The sequence below is a fragment of the Hoplias malabaricus genome, chromosome 4, assembly GCF_029633855.1.
Source record: "Hoplias malabaricus isolate fHopMal1 chromosome 4, fHopMal1.hap1, whole genome shotgun sequence".
NCBI classification, from domain to species: Eukaryota; Metazoa; Chordata; class Actinopteri; order Characiformes; family Erythrinidae; genus Hoplias; species Hoplias malabaricus.
In genome coordinates, this window is record NC_089803.1 from 69,618,054 (window position 1) to 69,635,557 (window position 17,504).

General features: G+C 46.7%; 1 protein-coding gene across 1 annotated transcript in view; it reads right to left on the minus strand.

Annotated features, from left to right (window-relative positions):
• The window catches only part of adipor2 (adiponectin receptor 2), a 69,160-nt gene that overhangs the window by 29,623 nt on the left and 22,033 nt on the right, over positions 1 to 17,504 (minus strand). Inside the window, exon 2 of the mRNA XM_066668435.1 lies at positions 10,784 to 11,107. The gene's annotated coding sequence lies outside the window, so the exon portion shown is untranslated. The remainder of the gene's footprint in view (positions 1 to 10,783; positions 11,108 to 17,504) is intronic.

A 17,504-nucleotide genomic window follows, 5' to 3' on the forward strand; every position in this document is an offset into this window, starting at 1 on the left:
GTTCCTAATCCTATTCCCAACATTACTTCAGAAAACAGAACGGAAGCATTCCCAGTTCCCAGTAGAATTGATCATGGTCCAATATCTTGTGATTCTGTTGTATGTCTCGGTAGGCAATCAGCGTCCACAGGGGACTGGTTCCAGGACCACCGGCAAACTACAAAATCAATGGATGCTTACTTTCCTTTAATAGAGGCATAGTATTTGCATACAAGCTCCACACATCATCCCCTCCATTTTAAATCATCTCTAGATCACTGCTAATACAGAACAGACAGTTGTTATACTTTACAGAAACAAGGGTTGCACAACACCACCACATGTACCAAATAAAAGGGATGTGAGGCACACAATGTCTAAACTGCTTCAAAGACTGAGGGTGCATGCAGTGACAGGGGCTACAGCAGTGTGTGTCGGCACTTGATTGGCATTGATTCAGTGTAGCATTAGGTTTGGGCAGTATAAATGGTAACACCGTATTCCCCATAAGTACAAGGCCAGAGTACATTCAGCTGCATTTACAAGAGCCACAGGGAGGGGGTGCTGTGGGAGCTCACTGACAGATGATATCACACTCCGAAAACACATGGGGGAATAAAAACAAGCCCAGTAGCCCACCGCGGTTGTGAGCTTAGCGCTGAATTTGGGTTAAAGGAGAGAGGAATGAAGTTGAAAACATTGAAAATACTCAGAAGACCTTTCACTCAACTTTGTGCTCATGGCTATGAGGCTTTATCTCTAAAACTGTGTCTCAGTTCGCTGGGAAATCATCTGCTGTAGCTGTCAGAGCCACAGTGCCTGTTAGCTGGCCAGCTATGCTTCTAAACGTTGCCCGAATCCTCAGATGCAGATCTCACAGATACAGAGAATTGACTGTATTTATGACTTCTTACTCAGTAGTGGAGTAGACACTATATATTTCAGTGATCACACACACATTACTGATCTCAGGGTAGGTCCAATTTAAACTCATAATAAATGCAAGACAAAGCAAGGTGCCCTTTCTACCTAGTGGTGGTGGTTAGACCGAGAGAGGAGAAACAGTTAAAGGCAGAGCTGGAAGGTTACAGCTATGAAAATCCACTGGGACTGTGGCAGCGGTAAAAAAGGTCCTGGAGGAACAGATGGAGAAACAGGCTGAATTTCGCATACACACACTCCCCGGGGCGGCCTGAAATCCCTTGCTGTTTGCTTAAGTGGGTTGGCAAAGCTATGGTCATTGCGTAAACTCAAGGTAGGTTTTCGCAGACAAACATCTACTGAGCAAATAACACACTTCAACTCCCTACTGTAACTTCAGAGATATACACAATGCCAGTGAGGGTTGCTGGAAGGCTTTGCTGATGTACGTTGAACCAATTACATCTGAGGCAGACACAAACCAATACAACATGATCGAGATATGATCATATTTAATAGAACCTAGGACAGAAAGATCAGTTTATATTTTAGGATGACATTCAAGCCGAAAGGCTGATCTACTTCATGATGGAAACTAGCAGCTGGGCTTCAAGGAGTATTCGCTCATGCATGTGGGTCGTAGAGAGGGCAATGCGAGTCTTCTCTGGTGCAGAAGGGGTGCGGAATTTATCTACTAACTAAAGCATTAGAATACATTACACTCACTCTTTCGTTCTGTTGTTCTGAAATAATAAAATATATCTCTCATTCATTATCTGTAAGCCTTATCCAGTTCAGGGTCGCGGTGGGTCCGGAGTCTACCCGGAATCACTGGGTGCAAGGCAGGAACACACCCTCTAGGGGGCGCCAGTCCTTCACAGGGCAACACACACACACACTCACACCTATCGTCAAACCACCTATCAACGTGTGTTTCTGGACCGTGGGAGGAAACCGGACAGCGACACTACCTGCAGTGCCACCAGGCCGCCCTACATTTTTCACTCTAACAGAATATAAAATTAAGTCCATCATAATTTATAATACAGGGCGGCGCGGTATCGCAGCAGGTAGTGTCGCAGTCACACAGCTCCAGGGACCTGGAGGTTGTGGGTTCAATTCCCGCTCCGGGTGACTGTCTGTGAGGAGTGTGGTGTGTTCTCCATGTGTCTGCGTGGGTTTCCTCCGGGTGACTGTCTGTGAGGAGTTGGTGTGTTCTCCCTGTGTCTGTGTGGGTTTCCTCCGGGTGCTCCGGTTTCCTCCCACAGTCCAAAAACACACGTTGGTAGGTGGATTGGCGACTCAAAATTGTCCTTAGGTGTGAGTGTGTGAGTGAATGTGTGTATGTGTGTCTGTGTTGCCCTGTGAAGGACTGGCGCCCCCTCCAGGGTGTATTCCCGCCTTGCGCCCAATGATTCCAGGTAATCTCTGGACCCACCGCGACCCTGAACTGGATAAGGGTTACAGATAATGAATAATTTATAATACTATTTACGTAATATAATCAACAAAATGTATAGGTGACAATCTAGTTCTGACTTCACCAGCATGTTTACACCGAGTGAACATTTTCATGATGAAATTAGCAAGAGAAATGGTTTATTAAAATTACATTTTTGGAAAATTAACGCACCTAAAATTAGCTACAATTCCAGGAGCATGTTACTGTAGTTAAAATAATGGCAACAAACCTCCAGGACCTAAAGTATTATAGAACTGAAGCATTTGGGAGAGGTGGGGAGGCTCTAATAAGGCCAGTCCACGCAGGATACGTTGTCTGATCACAAATACGATAGTCTAAAGAACAAATTACACGTGTGTACGCCTAGAGCACCATCCAATTACATCCTACACTAATCAAGTGGCTCATAGCCATAAGGTAATTACATCCATGCTTTGCTGTGTCAAGCCACGTTACATGTGTTTAAAAAGTTTCAATCCATCATTCTGTACCCGCGCTGCATCTCGATTATCTATCATCTGCTGCTATCTCACCTTTGCCCTTCAGGGTAATGTGTTATAACTCCGAACAAGCCGCGGAGCTAACCGTTCACCAGATGCAGAGAGAGTCTCATTTACATCTGAATGTACCTCTAAGTGTCTAGCTAAATTACAGAGCAGGCTGTACCACAGAAGCAGCATCTGTGTGAAACATTTTGAATTGAATACGATGAGGTTAATACCCACTAGTATGAATCATCAAGAGTAATAGCGTGACTTGAGTAGGCTTTGGTTCATAATAACGTCACATACTAAGTACGGCCTGGAACAGAGAGGAACAGAGAGTAGTCTTCGGGCTTCCTGGGTAAACGGTTATTGTTCCTTACGCCAGATCCACGTGGTTAGTAAGAAAATATATATATAAATCCGACTCAGCTGTACGTGAACACTGGGTAAAAAGTCCCTAGTAAGATAACCCCCGATTCTCTAGCAAAGCCAGTAAAGAAAACAGAAAGGCAAAGTCAACTTATTGCTCTAGTAGATATGAGGCAGGAGATTACCGAGAACCCTTGAACCTCAGCCCCCAGCTGAAAAACCCAACCTCAGGGTCACACCGCTGTACTATCTTCTCACTGTGCATCTCGTGATGCCTGTGTGACACACATTCCATGCCATAACCCAGTTTAGACAGGGTATATCCACAGGCTTAACCAGCTTGACAGCAAGCCTCGGAAAGTAGGTTTAACTGGTTTGACACGGTTCACGGTCGGATGGATTGTGGGTTTCAGTGAAGGGTCGTTCGCTGATAAATAGAAGATGGCAAAGCGTGATAAAAAAATGAAAAAGATTATATTCTCTTTACATTTATTTACTACTTAAGTGCTAATAATATTTATTTACCACATGCTGGTTCATAAATGACCTGGAGCCTAACGTTTTGTGAGGTGTTTTTGTTTTTAATCAGAAAACAATGGGGTAAAATAAGCAGCTCTGGTTCTTCTCTACCTCAGACGTCAAGTACAGAGACTCTAGCACCATTCCGCCTTCCTTGTCCGAGTCTGTCCAATCACGGCACTGGACCTGCGTTTATGTGAGAGTGCAAAGAAGAGGTTAAATACAGCCAACACGCAATGAGCGTCTAGAATAAGAGCACTGAGTAAAAACTGAGATAAGACTTGAAGAGGAAAAAGAATGAGAAAAATCGCTAAAAAACTATAAAGAACGTCTGCTCCTTATCGTTAAAAGGGTCAGGTGCTGAAACCGACCATGCTGAACAGGGCGGGAGAACCAGGCTGCGGCACAAAGCGGGTCTCAGATGTTTCATTAAGACCCCAGAACTAAATTCGCTTATGAAAAAGGGCGAGAATATATGCCCCCTTCAAGAAGTCCTGAAAGATCTATAAGAGGCATTAACGGCAGCAACAACCAATATCCAATTGGTTATTGGGGCTGTCCAATATCACAGCGCTCCATCAGTCCACCATAAAAGCACTCGACTGACCCATTACTGAGAACACAAAGAAAGAAGAGAAGGGGGTGGAGTAGGTGTAGAGAGAAACCTAACCAGTGTATGCAGCCACAACACCTGTACTGTCTGCCAGACACACAATGCAAACAAGCCTCAGCCAGCATCTGTCACCGAACACTGGGGTCTGTTTAAAGTTTCATCAGTCTGGTCATATTGCTGATGATCTTTCTGTGCTCGGAAAGTCAGCACGGCGTCTAGTGCTGCTAGATTTACAACCTGCCCCTTTGTTACACCCAGGAAAGTCCGTTCCCAACTGGAACCAAAGAAGACTCTGTTTTTCAGCACGGACCGTGACGTTGTCCGTGGGTGTGTCGAGGTTCACCAACTCAAGAAAGAGCTCAGAGCCTCAAATAAAGTGTTATCGGGGTCAGTTTTCAATGTTTCATATAAATAAATAACAGGAAATACAACAGGAACACACTCTGTTTGTGTGTGTTTCTGGGGCTGTGTTTGCCACGCCACCATTCGCATCGGTCAGAGCCACGGCTCTGCGTCGGTTACGTTTCTCTTCTGTTCACAAGCTCAGCAGGATGTCTCTGAACTCATTAACACATGTAGCCATCAGTGCAATAGTTAGAACAAAAGAAAAATCCCCATAAAATCCCCAACTACGCACTAATTTTTGTGTTATAAAAATAAATAAATGTGTAGGTGGCCATGTTGCTGTTGGATATTACCGTAAGATTGCTCATAATATATTCACCAGGTAAACATTTAGATAGATGAACTAACATGATTTTAATGTCTGATTTAAACAGAATGACTAAGTAATGTAGTAAACTGCTACGTGGTAAAATAACATTCAGTGACTATGCCATAAATTACTACACAGGCAGATATATAAAGTTTTTATCATAGTTTATTATATTCTCACATTATTGCATTGTATAATAGGAGTAATAAAATATACAGCTATGGAGGGTTTCCTGGACAGGGATTAAACTGAGCCTCCTATGAACAGTCCAAGGGCAAGAGTGGCAACCCCCTTAGCACAAGAAGAAAGAACCAAAACTCATAATGGGGAACTTATCCTCCTCTGATCGACATCAGAGAGCACAACGCATTACAACACAGCTGTAAAAGTGAAGAGAAAAAGGTAAACTATAAGTTACGAAGATGTTTGAGGGAGCAGGTGGTGCTCAGAGGTTTTCTGGGAGAGTACCTTCTTTGCGTAGGAAAACAACCACGTGTCAGAGATAAACAAATATTACTCTCAGGGATATTTTAAGTATCACGACAGTGAATGTTGTTCTACATGCGCAAGAAAGCGATAATGGAAAATATGAATAAAAACATCATTCAGGTTCTCTGTGTATTTACGGATAGGACTGGAGAAACCCAGCGAGCTGTTGGTTAAACAGAACTGTGCTCGTATGTAGGTTATGTTTACAATGGCTTCAGGCTTTCACTTCTCCCTCTCGCACGCTCTCAGACACACACACACACACGGAGTTTGTGTGCAAACATCTACAAAATATGTGAAATCTTGCATTTAAATCATGCGGGAGGTGAGTCTGCACTTCTTTGTGATGAAGGGAAAAGTTCAGAGATCTCTGCTCCTGTGGTTGGTTGTGGCTGTGCATGCTGTGGATGTAGCTGTGTTTCTGATCTGCTCAAGAGACGGACCATAATCAGATCGTGGCAGTGTATTTGGAGACAGAAAGCACAGCTAATCTCTGCATCTGAAATACCTCAGATAACAATGAATGTTTGACTAAGCTGCAATAACTGTTTGTGTCCATTAAACAATTAAATCTGTTTTACAAAGTGGTGTACCGCATTACTCAATACATGTGCAACACTCACACACAGTCGCTCGCACACACACCACACACACTCACACACAGTCGCTCGCACACACACCACACACACTCTCACCCAGTCGCTCGCACACACACCACACACACTCTCACCCAGTCGCTCGCACACACACCACACACACTCTCACCCAGTCGCTCGCACACACACCACACACACTCTCACCCAGTCGCTCGCACACACACCACACACACTCTCACCCAGTCGCTCGCACACACACCACACACACTCTCACCCAGTCGCTCGCACACACACCACACACACTCTCACCCAGTCGCTCGCACACACACCACACACACTCTCACCCAGTCGCTCGCACACACACCACACACACTCTCACCCAGTCGCTCGCACACACACCACACACACTCTCACCCAGTCGCTCGCACACACAAACACACTCTCACCCAGTCGCTCGCACACACAAACACACTCTCACCCAGTCGCTCGCACACACAAACACACTCTCACCCAGTCGCTCGCACACACAAACACACTCTCACCCAGTCGCTCGCACACACAAACACACTCTCACCCAGTCGCTCGCACACACAAACACACTCTCACCCAGTCGCTCGCACACACAAACACACTCTCACCCAGTCGCTCGCACACACAAACACACTCTCACCCAGTCGCTCGCACACACAAACACACTCTCACCCAGTCGCTCGCACACACAAACACACTCTCACCCAGTCGCTCGCACACACAAACACACTCTCACCCAGTCGCTCGCACACACAAACACACTCTCACCCAGTCGCTCGCACACACAAACACACTCTCACCCAGTCGCTCGCACACACAAACACACTCTCACCCAGTCGCTCGCACACACAAACACACTCTCACCCAGTCGCTCGCACACACAAACACACTCTCACCCAGTCGCTCGCACACACAAACACACTCTCACCCAGTCGCTCGCACACACAAACACACTCTCACCCAGTCGCTCGCACACACAAACACACTCTCACCCAGTCGCTCGCACACACAAACACACTCTCACCCAGTCGCTCGCACACACAAACACACTCTCACCCAGTCGCTCGCACACACAAACACACTCTCACCCAGTCGCTCGCACACACACACACACTCTCACCCAGTCGCTCGCACACACACACACACACTCTCACCCAGTCGCACACTCTCTCACCCAGTCGCGCAAACACACACACACCCTCTCTCACCCAGTCGCTCACACACACACACTCTCACCCAGTCGCTCACACACACACACTCTCACCCAGTCGCTCACACACACACCCTCTCTTACCCAGTCGCTCACACACACACCCTCTCTCACCCAGTCGCTCACACACACACCCTCTCTCACCCAGTCGCTCACACACACACACTCTCACCCAGTCGCTCACACACACACACACACACTCTCACACAGTCGCTCAAACACACTCTCACCCAGTCGCTCACACACACAAACACACTCTCACCCAGTCGCTCACACACACACACACACTCTCACCCAGTCGCTCGCACACACACACACACTCTCACCCAGTCGCTCGCACACACACACACACTCTCACCCAGTCGCTCGCACACACACACACACTCTCACCCAGTCGCACACTCTTTCACCCAGTCGCTCAAACACACACACACCCTCTCTCACCCAGTCGCTCACACACACACACTCTCACCCAGTCGCTCACACACACACACTCTCACCCAGTCGCTCACACACACACCCTCTCTCACCCAGTCGCTCACACACACACACACACACACACTCTCACCCAGTCGCTCACACACACACACACACTCTCACCCAGTCGCTCACACACACACACACACTCTCACCCAGTCGCTCACACACACACACACACTCTCACCCAGTCGCTCACACACACACACACTCTCACCCAGTCGCTCACACACACACACACTCTCACCCAGTCGCTCACACACACACACACACTCTCACCCAGTCGCTCACACACACACACACACACACACTCTCACCCAGTCGCTCACACACACACACACTCTCACCCAGTCGCTCACACACACACACACACACACTCTCACCCAGTCGCTCACACACACACACACACTCTCACCCAGTCGCTCACACACACACACACACTCTCACCCAGTCGCTCACACACACACACACACTCTCACCCAGTCGCTCACACACACACACACACACTCTCACCCAGTCGCTCACACACACACACACACACTCTCACCCAGTCGCTCACACACACACACACACACTCTCACCCAGTCGCTCACACACACACACTCTCACCCAGTCGCTCACACACACACACACACACACACTCTCTCACCCAGTCGCTCACACACACACACACACACACACTCTCTCACCCAGTCGCTCGCACACACACACACTCTCACCCAGTCGCACACTCTCTCACCCAGTCGCTCAAACACACACACACCCTCTCTCACCCAGTCGCTCACACACACACACTCTCACCCAGTCACTCACACACACACTCTCACCCAGTCGCTCACACACACACACACTCTCACCCAGTCGCTCACACACACACACTCTCACCCAGTCGCTCACACACACACACACACTCTCACCCAGTCGCTCACACACACACACACACTCTCACCCAGTCGCTCACACACACACACACACTCTCACCCAGTCGCTCACACACACACACACACTCTCACCCAGTCGCTCACACACGCACACACACTCTCACCCAGTCGCTCACACACGCACACACACTCTCACCCAGTCGCTCACACACGCACACACACTCTCACCCAGTCGCTCACACACACACACACACTCTCACCCAGTCGCTCACACACACACACACACACTCTCACCCAGTCGCTCACACACACACACACACACTCTCACCCAGTCGCTCACACACACACACACACACTCTCACCCAGTCGCTCACACACACACACACACACTCTCACCCAGTCGCTCACACACACACACACACACTCTCACCCAGTCGCTCACACACACACACACACTCTCACCCAGTCGCTCACACACACACACACACACTCTCACCCAGTCGCTCACACACACACTCTCACCCAGTCGCTCACACACACACACACACTCTCACCCAGTCGCTCACACACACACACACACACTCTCACCCAGTCGCTCACACACACACACACACACTCTCACCCAGTCTCTCACACACACACACACACACACACTCTCTCACCCAGTCGCTCACACACACACACACACACTCTCTCACCCAGTCGCTCACACACACACACACACACACACACTCTCTCACCCAGTCGCTCACACACACACACACTCTCTCACCCAGTCACTCACACACACACACACACTCTCTCACCCAGTCGCTCACACACACACACTCTCTCACCCAGTCGCTCACACACACACACACACACACACTCTCTCACCCAGTCGCTCACACACACACACACTCTCTCACCCAGTCGCTCACACACACACACTCTCTCACCCAGTCGCTCACACACACACACACACTCTCTCACCCAGTCGCTCACACACACACACACACACACACACTCTCACCCAGTCGCTCACACACACACACACACACACACTCTCACCCAGTCGCTCACACACACACACACTCTCACCCAGTCGCTCACACACACACTCTCACCCAGTTGCTCACACACACACACACACTCTCACCCAGTCGCTCACACACACACACACACTCTCACCCAGTCGCTCACACACACACACACACACTCTCACCCAGTCGCTCACACACACACACACACTCTCACCCAGTCGCTCACACACACACACACACTCTCACCCAGTCGCTCACACACACACACACACACACTCTCTCACCCAGTCGCTCACACACACACACACACACACACTCTCTCACCCAGTCGCTCACACACACACTCTCTCACCCAGTCGCTCACACACACACTCTCTCACCCAGTCGCTCACACACACACTCTCTCACCCAGTCGCTCACACACACACTCTCTCACCCAGTCGCTCACACACACACACACACTCTCTCACCCAGTCGCTCACACACACACACACACTCTCTCACCCAGTCGCTCACACACACACACACACACTCTCTCACCCAGTCGCTCACACACACACACACACACTCTCTCACCCAGTCGCTCACACACACACACACACACACACACTCTCTCACCCAGTCGCTCAAACACACACACACACACACACACTCTCTCACCCAGTCGCTCACACACACACACACACACACACACACTCTCTCACCCAGTCGCTCACACACACACTCTCTCACCCAGTCGCTCACACACACACACACACTCTCTCACCCAGTCGCTCACACACACACACACACACTCTCTCACCCAGTCGCTCACACACACACACACACACTCTCTCACCCAGTCGCTCACACACACACACACACACACACACACACACTCTCTCACCCAGTCGCTCAAACACACACACACACACACACACACACACACACCGTCGCTCAAACACACACACACATTTTGAATAGTTATTATTGATCACTGTTTAATGTATTTGCACCGCCCCAGTGCCGTACTCACCCCATTTGGTGTACGGCCACCTGAGCTACAGTCCGAAGTGTCCCGGGTCGAGTCTGGGCTCAAGGCGCCCTCACTGTCTGCGGTGGAGTCATGGGTACAGCAGCGGTCACTGTTGTTGCTGCAGACTCGATGTCTCAGGACAAAGGCTGGGCCTTCGCCCTCCCTCAGCTCCGCTCCGTCCAGCTTGTCTTCTGAAGCTTCACCTCGTCCTCACGGCTGCTGAGCACCAGCTTGATCCAAACTGATCAGGAACACGACTCCAAACAGACCTCTCCAGCCACTGAAGCACAGGGGAGCGAACGGGGGGCAGACACACAGCAGAACCTGAGAAAGAGGAGTGAAGACATCGTTTAATAAACTATACACAGCTCCACCAATTAAAAATAGTCCCGATGAAAGCAGAGGGAACTCCAGACTTTTTGATGGTGCTTGAACAAACAAAGCGGCCAAGAATCTGGGGTCTATGAACCAACAGGAATTTCAAGACCAGTGTCCTCAAGGCCATGAGATGTGTTTCTGTGCGTCTCATTTCTCAAGAATAGAAATTAATAAAAGACCAGACAGGTCTGGAACTTCTGGCTATGGTTCTGGCAGCAGGAGTAGCAGACATTTGGAGGCTACAATAAGCAGCAACAGTCCTCCTTCAGAAAGCTCTTGCCACTGGGAACAGCAGAAAAGCAAATCTGAATCCAAACAGATGGTGCCATTGAGAGAATCTGCAGGGACCACTCCTTGAACGCAAACATTCGAAATTGTGGACTTGGAGAAAGAAAGAAGGCAAGAAAAAAGGAAAGAAAAAAGGAAAGAAAGAAAGAAAGAAAGAAAGAAAGGGAAGAAAGAAAGGAAAGAAGGAAAGAAAGAAAGAAGGAAAGAAAAAAGAAGGAAAGAAAGAAGGAAAGAAAAAAGAAGGAAAGAAAGGAATGAAAAAAGGAAAGAAAAGAGGAAAGAAAGGAAAGAAAGGAAACAAAGAAAGAAGGAAAGAAAAAAGGAAAGAAGGAAAGGAAAAAAGGAAAGAAGAAAAAAGAAAGAAAGGAAGAAAGAAAAAAAGGAAAGAAAGAAGGAAAGAAGGAAAGAAAAAAAAGAAAGAAAGAAAAAAAGGAAAGAAAGAAGGAAAGAAAGAAGGAAAGAAAGAAGGAAAGAAAGAAAGAAAGAAAGAAAGAAAGAAAGAAAGAAAGAAAGAAAGAAAAAGAGTAAAAGGAAGTAAACAGCCTACACATCTATCTAAACACAAAGTTCACACACTTTCACTCTTGGCTCTTAAGCTCCTAATCAATCTTAAACTTCCATCGCCATAGAAACATATTTGGCACCCTTCTTTTGCAGAGATTATGACAAAGGTATGGACTCTTAAATGCACATATTATGAAGTCGGGGGGGAAAAAATGGGATCAAACAAGCCGTTCGGATTCAATTCTACTTCCGTCATCAAGTGCGGAGACTTCAGAATCGGCCCGTCCCCTTGTTGAGCACATCCAATCACAGCGCTGGTTCCGCTTTTATGTGAGAGCACAAAGACGAGGTTAAAAGTGCAGAGAAATAATAGCACTGAGTAAAAACAGAGAAAACAAGAACGGTGAAGAAAGAGAACAGAGCGAAAACGACTAAAAACCAGAGCTCCTCGCTCCTCACTGCTGTGCGCTCGGGGTCGGGGCGAACAGCGAGCGGCTCGTTATCATTTAAAGGAACAGGTGCTGAATCCAGCTTTCACTCATTTCGAATGTTAAGACACACCACATTAGCATCATCGTCTAAAGATCTGTAGTTAACTGGTGAAACTTGGTGGCTAAATGGTTAAAGTTGTTACTATTTGTCAAATAATGTCAGCTACCCTTTTTATCGATGTGTTATAACTGATTATTAATGACTTTTAATGTGTTTACCACTTAATAATTAACCCTTAATGAACAGCTTGTAAACCTTTACAAGTGTAGGGTTATTCTAAAGCGGTACCCACTGTATGATAAGACAAGAAACGTATTGGGAGGCATGTGTCTGCCTTTTGAATGCCGTCCTCTTCAATCTTGTGCTATGGCGGTTTTCCATCCAAAGACTTTCAATGGGCCATTTCAGGGAAAGCATTTCTAAAGCTGTGACCGGGTGCCAGAGTGCGAATACGGTGCTTAAGACATAAGATAACGGGGGCAATTTAATCAAGAACTTCTAGGCAACTGCTTTCCTCAAAGGACAAACGTGCCCAACTTGGCCGGCCGCTTGCAAAAAGCGCAAACGCTCACCGAACCGCTTTGAAAGCCTCCAACGCTGTGAACAGTGTTTAATTTGTGCCCCTGTGATCAACCGAGGCAAGATTGCTGTAGAAAGCGTCTGTAAAGCCACAGCTGCACAAGACTGGCTGCTTCCGTCTCCTTATTCACGCCAGAGATGTACTCTCCTCACAAATCAAAAGCATGGCCACAGCTGTGTTCACAAAACATTCATCACATAAGGCTTCATCGCCGCGTCGTTATGTTCGTGATCAGGATCCGAGTCGGAAAGGTTCCTCCGAGGACAGGGTGAAGTGACGTGTCCTGGGGTCTTTTAGGGGTCTGTTAACGTGTGAACTCTACTCGAGACTGTTATCCTGGCGAACAAACAAGAACAAGCACACCACCCCTGGGTGCCACATGAGACGGCATACAGAGCCATGAGGTGCTAATGAAAGTCAAACATGACAAATACAAGTCTTGACAAATATATATCTGACGCTTCTCACATTTTACACTGCTGTTATTTCTGAGGGAAAGGTCTAATTGGCTGAGAAGAGTTATTACTGATAACAGCGTGATTCTGATATGTAGCAAAGCTCTCTCTGACTCTCTCTGCGCTGCTTAGAAAAGTGGGCTTGAGGTCGGAAGGCTGCTGGTTAAATCCCCTCGACTGGCAGGAAATCTATGGGTGGGTGATTTAAAAGAACGGCATGTTCTTCTCCCTCAACATCCACAGCTGAGGTGCCCTTGAGCAAGACACCGAATTCCTCCCGGGCACCGATACATCTGCCCGCCACTCTGGATGTGTGTGTGTGTGCTCACTTTGCTCAATGCATTATTGTGTGTCTGTGAGAGAGAGACAGAAAGAGAGAGAGACTGAGAGAGCAGAGTCCAGACGGTCACCCAGCAGTGCTGCAGCCTTAGAAACACTCTCGCTGAACCATGACAAGAGCAAATCAATCAATCAATCAATCAATCAATCAATCAATCAATCTCTCTCTCTCTCTCTCTCTCTCTCTCTCTCTCTCTCTCTCACCCCAACAGGCCAATCAGAAGGCCAGAGCACGATTGTATGCAAGCAGTCGATAAAGTGATCATCATGTGATCCATAGAGGCTGTGAGAAGAGGTCTCTTTGCTCAAAGTGAGGCAAACACTTGACCCTTTCAGCAACTTGGAGCAGCAGCTAATAGCTGAGACGGGAACAGAAGGAAATGAAGGAGTGAGTCAGTGTCTTTTGGCAAACAGAGCCACATAAGACGGATAGTCACCTTTGACCTCACGATTTTGTGGAAACACTATGCTATCAGAGCATGATTATACATGGTCTCTTCAAAAGATTCAGGTTCAATAACATCAAGAAGTGTTTACATGCAGGAATACGAACCGGTTCAACAACCAGCATGCGCAACTATTACACGATGTAGTGGAGTATGAGCCAAATATGAATATCGGACAATCAAGAAATGAAAAGTTTTGGATTAAAACTTTTCCAGTCTGCAGAAGACTTTTCGTCTGCAACATAGCAGCCCCCACACACACAACCAATCTAAAGACATCAAAAGAACCCTTTTAAGTAACACATGGCCCCAACACCCCCCTTCTCTCTTTTAACTAACAGGAACTGTCGAGATAACTAACTTAAAGAGACAGGAACCTCAAACAAAGAAGAGAGCTTTTACGGCCCGTTTTTATGACAATGGCACCTAAATGTCTAATCCTTATCTTTCACGGAGATCAACAGATGTTCAAACCAAAGTGACCTCGAGTGAACTCCCGTGAACCAACAGCTGAAACACGGATTAACAACGACACCAAATGGACACTGGCGGAACTACACCTCGCCCGGAGTCGCCGCAAGACAATAGCGAAAATAGTCGATCTCTGAGTTATTTGTGTATAAACGAACGTATGAATGTCACTTTCTGTACCCTCAGATGAATGCCTACCTTCTAATGAAATGATGTATAATGCCGATTGTTTCTATTACAAAGATCAGTTTTGTCTCTGAATGAGAGAAAATGGATTAATGTTTTATTTTTCAGCGTATCATCACGAATTGGACGTGAACAATGTACTCAAGATGGGACCTTATGTAAATGTCTGATATTAATAGTCCAATGTACTCATTGTTATAGGTTGATAACAGGTATAAGAATTTTGATACGAGAAACTCATATTCCTTATGTATGAATCACAGAGTCAAAACCCCCTCCTCCTACTCTCTCTCTCTCTCTCTCTCCCTCACGAGAGTCACGTGAGTCTGGACTCGCGTCCAATCAGAAAGAGGACGCCTCCCATTAGGGCGTGACCGCGCCAGCCTTGAAAAGGCCAAACAGCAAGACAGACAAGGAGTTCGAAGTTTGAAGAGTCGCGAGGACTCTGCAGAAGTAACGGACCACGAAAGGAACTGGAAAAGAGAGGACGCCGACAACAAACAAAGGAACCCTCTCAGAGACTTCAGAAAAGCTTACGAGAGACGTCTCGAAATTAGCTAAGAGTATGAAGTTTAACTAATAAGTCGAATAATTTGAATATCTTTCTTTTCCTTTAATCTTGTTTATGTTTATTACCTATCGAAGTGTGATCTCACGAATGATCAAGGCGGGTGAAACTTATTTGTGGCCAAAGTAAGGTATCAACCGTTTGAGTAATCGATAACAGATATATTAACGTTATAAGCTGATTCCTGAAGACATCAATCCTGGAAAACTGAACAACGAGACTAGCTAATACTCTGAAAAAGCCTTTCCACTACGGTGGAAAACCAGCTACGCCTGTGAAAAACCGAAGAAGGGAAATCTCGATCGACGCAGCTCAGCTCGGAATCGAGGGTCTTCAAATCGACTGTAAAGAGATCCTCCATAAGCGGGCCTGCTTCTCACCACGTGGGAACGACGAGAACACCCCGGGACACGGAGATTAAACAACAGGACGCGACGGCTCGGTGAAACGGCGAACGAGTAAGCTAGCGTATTTAACACCTTTTCAGTAGCTGATGTCTAAACAAACCCTCTTTATAATTTACCATTTAATTAAACCTTAGTTAGTAACCTTAGTCACAAGTTAGAAGTGCCTAGCTCATCTTAAGGTCAAAATCAGTTCCCCCTGCCGGACACCGTGAGATTACAAGGTTGTGCTATGTTAACTAAATATCTTCTTTTTATTAATAAAACTCTCATTATTTGAAGTCACAGTGTTTGCAATTTATTCATTAGAATTTCTGAAAATCCTGAAGAACTCATTTAGCATGATTATTATTCATTCTCAAACTAATTATTAATGTTCTAATTGCTTAAACCAATTATAAATCTTAATTAATATCATTAAGTCAAATATCAGAGGTTGGAGGAGTTTGAATAAGGTCAAGGCTATAAAACAAATTATAAAATTATATATATATGTATCGGGGTGTATGACCAACATCCACTACATATAAAATATATATATTTTATTGGCGCCCACGCGAGGCCAGGAAAAAGGCTTTTTAATGAGCAAACTGCAAAACACTGAATATCAGCTTGGGTTTATGAAATACTTTCCGCTGTTTGTGTTGCTGAATAACGATTGAGATTCAAAGCTTGATGTGGGTAATTTCGTGTTGTGTTTGTTACTGCTGAAAAACTGTTCTGTGATATATACCGGTTAGAAAATAAGCTTGGTTGTTTTTAAAAGAGCGCGGCTCTGCGCCATTTTGCATGCATTAAATTGAGGCCTGGGCACGTCTGAACTGCGCGAAATTCCGCTGTGAGACTTTGCCGTCGGATTCGACCTCCCGCCGCGAAATCCCGGCGAAGAGAGACCACCGAACCGAATACCCCCGTTCGTTTTAAACTGGGTCGCTACCAGCGTTAATAACGAGATCGCGCGCTAGGCGATTGGGAGGTTATTAAACAGCCGAAAATACGGCTTGTATGAAGAGCAGTCTGCTCTCGTCAGCTGTTCCTGTTAAACTGAAATCATACTCAGAAAGGAACGAACCCCTTTGAAGGGGCGGAGCTGAAACTAAGGAGGGAAATTCAAAACGCCCCCAAAACAGAGGAAGACAAATTCCCTCTTGTGGTATAAGTGCGTAATTGCAGGGAAAAATACTTCATAACTAGCGTCTATTGAAGCGTGTCCTCCCTTGCTCCTCCTTGTGGTCAAGTGGTGCTACCCTTGACGTTTGATTCCCGTACACCCTCTAGTGGTTGGGAGGTTGTCCGCCGAGACAACATAAGTGTTTAGCAGCCCTCTGGTGTTTAAAAGTTGTCATTACAGATGAAATTCTTTTAAAATACCTTAGTGTAAAATCTCTGTTCCCCTTTTAAATTGTTATTTTTATTTTTGATAGAGTATCTGAGCGTTTAAAACCTTTATCCCATTTTAGATTTTAATCTGATAACACCCTCTAGTGTTGAAACTTCCCGCTACAGTGGAAATTCCCATTTGTGTTAGTGTATCTGCTGGTACCGTGTCTATTGGGACTCTCACCAGCGCCGACTGGTGTCCATTGCTGCTATTGCATTGTAACTTGCTT